The sequence below is a fragment of the Tupaia chinensis genome, unplaced genomic scaffold (genome assembly GCF_000334495.1).
Source record: "Tupaia chinensis unplaced genomic scaffold, TupChi_1.0 Scaffold000473_1, whole genome shotgun sequence".
In the NCBI taxonomy this organism is placed as follows: Eukaryota; Metazoa; Chordata; class Mammalia; order Scandentia; family Tupaiidae; genus Tupaia; species Tupaia belangeri.
In genome coordinates, this window is record NW_006159982.1 from 1,990,019 (window position 1) to 1,997,125 (window position 7,107).

Sequence of the window (7,107 nt, forward strand, 5' to 3'; positions counted from 1 at the left end):
ATTTAACATAGGGAAATTACTTCCTTTTTTAAACTATGAAATAATCAACTTTTGGCTTTTGTAGGTAGATCTTGCTTTACGGTGACTTTTATCCCAAACATCCCCCAAAAGACCACAAACTAAGTTCAAAGCACTTGACATTTGGGTCTAAGGTGAGAATAGCTGACATGTGCAATTTCAAGTAAAATCCATTATAAATGATGATCATGTCCAGAATTTGAAGGCAACCACAAAGCCCCTGAATTAAATATAAACCTCTTTTTTCTTTTGCCATTTCTGTATTGTGGTTAAAAAAAAAAAAAAGCTAAATAGGGAGCTGGCAGGTGGCATGGTAGTTAAGGTGCTGGACTTCCACATGGCTGACCATGGTTCGAGTCCTAGACCTGGTGGCTTGCTTTCTCACTTTTCCTCTCTCTCTCTCTTTCTCTGTTCAAATTAAAATAATGATTATGATGATGATGATGAATAAAATTAATAATTATGTAATTAAAGAATTGTTTTTAAAATAAGATATATTCTTAACCATCTTTAAGTGTATATTACAGTATTGTTAGCTATAAGCACATCAATATCTCTTTAGAACTTTTGTGTCTGGCATGACTGAAACTCTTTCATTGAACCATCCCTGTTTCCTCCTCTCCCAGGTCCTAGAAACTATCATTCTACTTTCTGTTTCTATGAGTCCAAGGTCTTTAGAATATTTTGCTTCATATGAGCAGACATAGTTCTCTTTGGGTAATTTCCTGTCATGTCATAACAATCAACATTAGTATGTCCTCACTATACTGTAGTTTCATCGTCCAGCTGTGTTGGCTATGGTGAGCTGGTTTGCTCAGCTGTATTTCTTGTTAATTGTGTCTTCTTGAACTACAGACAGTGAAAAACTGAAAGTAGTATTTCCCACTCCCCAACTGAATTCCATTTGAGACTTTGGCTCTGCTTTGAATCCATTCATGTAAGATTTAGAAGCAGAACTGAGACAGAGGCTGTATTTCTGGTGCTTTGGGATGATGCTCCTAGAAGCAAAGACTTGGAGACATATGACTCTGCAATCGCATCTGTCTAGTCAATAGCTTTGTGGGCGTTGGAAGGCAGTTGTGATAGTGCAGTGGCAGCTGGAATCAGTCTTGGAGTATCCAGTTGCCAACTTTGGTTATGTCAAGGCAGTTAGAGCAGTAAAGACAGGAGCTTCATGGTCCTAGATTACAAAGACAGCATATTGCGCTTGAAGTCACCAAGTCTAGGAGCCCCTCTGATCCCCCAACATCCTGATTATAGTTTAGGGTAGCTTCTTCACTGGCAGGTCACTTTAGCCATTTTATTCTAAAAGTCTTTCTTAGAGATCCAGCCTGGTGCACATTCTTTTCAACCTTTGCAGTAATTTTTAAAGTATCTAATTCTGTAGAACACCACTTTTCACTTAAAATTACCAAAGCAGTTTTTCTTCTCCAGCTGGCCCTTAGCTGATAGACCAGCTGAGAGGATGATAGCCAGTTTTAACTCATTTCCAGCTTCAGCACCCTCCCTCAGTTTATGAGCTGTCTTTGGCTTTAATTAATGCCAAGCAGAGATGGAACTTATAGTCATTTTAATGCTTTTCTCTCCAGTTGTTATGATTGCCTTATTGCAACAAAATAATGAACCATCATTTCAATACTTATTTATCATAGTTTAGAATACCACACTACACTAATGCCAGCATTTCATTTTTTAAAAATATTTAGAATTCCTAACTTTTTAAAAAACCAATGAAACAAAAAAATTAATAAATTTTAAATAGGAAAAAAAATCCAGTTTGGAAGTAAAAATGTAATTATCCTATCTATAAATAGCACCTTCCATTAGGTCATCAAAGTCAGGACATGTTTTTCTATGCAAAAATGCATCGTGACTTTCCCAACTACCCAATAATTCTGATTCAACTATTAGATGATAATATTAATAGACTAAAGGAGTCTTGAAAAATAGCAAACTAAATATGTAAAATAAAAATAGTAAACATTTTAAGATGTGATATAGTTCAGATACTTTTAAAATGGAGCCTTAAAAGACAGCATGCAACAACATGGATGCATTAAGATGTTAGACATTTGAGGCAAAATATTTTCCATTTCAGTTACAAATTCTGATCTTTGCTTCTAAGTAGAATGTAGAAGAGAGAGAAATATGCCAATCCAAATATTTTCTTCTAAGTCTTTTATCTTCAAATAATTCTCTCCTTGCCTTATAATTTTAGATAAAATGTTTTGAAGATTTTTCTTTAGAAGAGCTCAGAGACTAAAATCTTTATTTTGAGATTGAGATTTTGTTCTTGTTTCAAGAAAGTATTTCTAGTTTTAAATACATAGGCCTTCTCCTTCTTTAGTTTTACTGTGTATAGATGAAAATTCTGAGTTAAAATTACCTGTACCAATTTTGGTACTGTCGTATTCCCTTTGAAATTACCATATTCACTTTGTTTGAAAAGTCATCTAAGACAAAATTTATTCTTTCAATAGAAGCTTTGTAGTACCTTAATATGCCTTATTATTTATTTTCTGTCATAATTTTAAAAAATTTAACTGATACATAGTAATTACATATAGTTATGGAGTATGGTGTCATTGTTTTCAGTACTCAAATACAATGTATAATGACAATATTAGGATAATTAGCATATCCATCATTTCAAACATCTGTCATTTGTGGTGGAGCATTAGAAATCCTTGTTTTAGTTATTCATAAATTTAAAATAAATTATTGTTAACTGTAGTTACCTTACTGTGCTGTAGAACACCAGAACTTATTCCTCTTACCTAACTAATTTTGTATTTGTTACCCAATGTCTTCCTATCCCCACTTACCTCATTCCCATCCTAACTTCTAGTGATTTCTATTCTACTCTTCTATGAGGTTAACATTTTTAGCTTCCACAAATGAGTGAGGAAAATGTAAGTTTTCTTTTTCCATGCCTCTGTAATTTCACTTGAGATAATATCCTCTAGGTTTTTCTATGTTGTCTTGAATGACAGGGTTTCAGGGTTTTGTCATGGCTGACTAGTTAGATACACATCACACTTTCTTTATCTGTTTCTCTGTCAATGAGCACTTAGGTTGATGCCCTTTCTTAGTTGCTGTGAATAATGCTATAGTAAACATTGAAATGTGGATATCACCACAACATACTGGTTTCCATTCCTTTGAATACATGAATGTGGCTTCTCGTTTAATCTTATATGGACTAGGACTTGTCTAAACCTATGGACTGAATATCAATTTTGTCTTTTCATGCACCTGTAATAACTCAGCCATTTAACTTAATCTCAAGATGTAAATAACTTAGATTTCAAAATTTTTTTAAATACCAAAATAGCAGTCCATACCTACAAAAATGCAGTTCCTCAAACACATCTCCTCTTCTCCTCTCATGCATTTCTCCGGCCTCCCTTGCCCTTCATCCCATTCTTTACTCTCATTTCTCATCATCCCAAACACTTTTGTCTTCACACATGTTTCTTTGCATTTTCCTCCCAGGTTAAGAGGTACCCTTGCTTCTCATCTGCTTCTTTTCTTTTTTAACCTTTTTTTTCTTTAGAAGCATTTTAAATTAATTAATTAATTAATTAACATTCATTCCCTGAGCATTGTCACAGCATATAAGCTGTGATTTCCCATCCAAAGTATACTGCATAGTGGCCTAATCATACATGTTATCGTCATTAATTTTCCATTTCTAGTTTCATATATATACATGGATCTGTATCTTTTACCCCTATTTCTCATCCTCTGCTATTTCCCACCCTCCTCCCACACTATCTTAGGTGTTTACAGTTGTTTTCCGTTCCTTTTTCCCCCACATTTTATTGATTCACAAAGTTTCTTAAGTAATCTAACTACTTTCAATAGCAAGTTTAGCTATGTACATATCCGTGAATTCATGTCTGACTTTAGGTGTGAAACTCTGAGCAGAATGAATATACTATAAGGTAAAACCTAGCTGATGCTATAAAGCTTACTATGATCATTAAAAGATATTTTTAAAATATATTTTTAATTTCTCTCTGCTTCTAAGTATTTCCTTTCCTGTCTCCTGCTAACCTCATTCCACTAGTTTTCCATCTCCCTTTCCAAATTTTTATCATCTCTAACTCTTTTCTCTCTATTTCCAAATATGCCAGTTCTCATATTTTAGAAATTGCCCTTGGCCCTCTTTTCTACCCATCTTCTCTTTTTGTGCACAAACAGCACCAGGTGGGTCATGAGTAGGTTCCCCCAGGCTGGTGCTCCTGGCTTTACAGCCTAGCTCTGCTTTCCTATGAGGTGCAGGACCTCCAGCAAACTGCTTTGCTGAGTGTAAAATGGTGATGATGGGGACCAGCAGTTAGTGTAATGGCTATGTCACTGGACTCCCACGTAGTCGACCATGGTTCGAGGCCCAGATCTGGTGGCTTAAACTCACGCCGGGTGCATGTGCGTGCGTGCCCAAGATCCCAAGATGAAAATGGAGGAGAAGGGATTGCGGCGTGGCCATCACCCTTGGGAGGCACTTTCTCGCTTTCTGTTTCTCTGTCTCTGTCTGTCTGGCAAGCTCACGTGCCCTATAGCAAAAACCTCTCAAAAAATAAATAAATAAAATAAAATAAAATGGTGATGATGATGTGCTATTATTAGCTTAGTATTATTATATTAAGAAGAGTTGCCATAGTTCTTTTTTTTTCTATTCCTTACCAAGTAGAAAGGGTTTGAAATTTAAAGTCATAGCATAGATATGTAAAAATGCAACTTTTATTTCTCTATATGCAAATTTAACTTATTCATGAGCACCATTTCTATTACATAATCAATAACACTGCAATTAGCTCTTGGAGGGAAAAGAGGAGAGGCTGATTTTGAAGGTCGTTTCTTGGGCAACTCTTTAAGCCTCTTCCACGTTATGTTTCTCACTACATCTAAGAGAACAGAAACAAGCTCAAGGCCGCCTACACCTTATTGACAGTCTTCTTGGTGAAAAAATAAACAGCAGGTTTAGCCTTACAATCAGAGAGAGAAATCTTTATCTATAGTTCACTTCTAATTCCATTGACAAAGGCTATGAGAGGTAGCCTGTGAAGGGATGTTATTTGACTACAGTCTTATATCTGAAAAATTAATTTCCCTAGGCAACTGTGGTATGTATATTTCTGAAGGCTAGATGGAAACAGGAAAGTATTATCAATAGTATTTCACTTATTTTCAAATTTTAGCTGGATGGCTATTCTGTAATACTTTTCATTACATGTTTTTTTTTAATTTACACTTTTGGATTTTTATTTATTCATGCATCTAGAAAAATATATATGTATATATACTAAAACAAAAAGCTCAGTTTTTAAAATAACAATAAACTTAGGTAATCGTGGTCCTTATAAGGAGGTTTTATAGTCAAATGCATTTTTCACAGTAGTCACTAAATTGACTCACATGAAAAAAAAATATATATATAGTTTGCAGTTAATCCTTGACTACTCAGCCTTTTCTTAAAATAGAGTGTGAAAGGATTAGAGATTGCTTCCCTCCATCTTTGCTTTTTCTGAGGCATCAAATCTTGCCTCTCTTGGGATACTAGGGCAGAAATGCAGGGTAAAATACAGGTTAAGTCAAAAAGATTATCTTGATTAGATAAGACCTCTTACAAATCCATCAAATCTAAATGAGATTGGAATTCTAGACTGAAGAGGGAGGGGGACTTACTAGGCAGGTTGTGGGTGGAAGATTATTTCTGCTCCAAGAAAAAAAATATATACTTTGAGAGTTTTTTCTCTCTTAAAGTGAGCCAAAGCTCAGCCCCCTTCCTCCCTTCACTTTTTATTACTTTCTATAGAAAACAGTATGCACAAATGCCAGTTATATAGTTAATTAGTTGGACGGTCAACTTCCCTGAACAAAATAACAGTAGCAGGTGCTTAGCCAGAGAGTGCAGCTTATGCAAGAGTGAAGACATCTGGTCCTCTGGGTCACTGTGACACAGAGCTCAGATGTAGGGACGGGTGCATAACGTGACACCAAGGCAAACTGACGGCCAGCCACTACATCCCAGCTGACAAGAAAAATCATTTTAGATTGGAGTTGTGATTATTACATTTCCTGTAGGCAGTTGAAAAGAAATGAGTGTGAAGTAATCTACTCATGAAAGAAGTGTGGGAAATACTAGATAACATACTAGAAATTTGTAGTACTAATAATGTACTAAACATTTTTTAAATTGTTCCCTTTATTAGCAGAAAATGTATGTGCATTGCACTAAATATTTATGCTTATTTCCCTAATGAATAGTCTGAGGAAATGGGCTGAATAGTATTTTGATATAAGACCCAACTTCTTAAATTATACATTAACTAAGTCTATGTGTTTATCTATATAAATGCTAAAACATTTTCCACTAAAAATATGAATTACTAGTTTGAGACTCTCCCTACAGGCACACCTAACATAAGATATCAGAAAATGTAGCTTGTTTATTTCTTTTTAAGTTTTTTTTTTCTTTAACTACAACAAATATACAGAAAAATGTATAAATCTTAAGTGCACAACTCAAAGAATTTGTACAAGGAAAACACATCCATTCAACTACCACAAAGATGAAGTTACAGGCTGCTATTAACTACTACATGCCAGTAATTAGCACCTCGAGGGTAACTGCTCATCTAACATTTATCACCCTAAGTTTTGATTATTTTTTTTAAACTTTAAATAAATGGAATCATACAACATACATATACCTGTGCTCTAAGTGTCTGGATGTACTCAGTGGTACATCCTTGGTATTTATCCATGGCATCATAGTAGTCCTCACTGTTGCTTAGCTCCCTTGTGGAATGAATCAGAATTTACTTATTTGTTCCATTGATGGGCATGTGAGAGTTGTGTGGGACTATTATGAACTGCGCTGTCTGAACATTCTGGTACATGTCTTCAGGTGCACATGTACAACGATTTATGTTGGGAATAAACCTAGGGGTGGATTTGCTGAGTCAGAGTTGATGCGTACTACCAGTTTTCCAAAATGGTTTTACAAATCTGAATTTTTACCAGCAGTATATAGAAGCTTCAGTTCTACGTCCTCACCAACTCTTAACAATATCAGGTTTT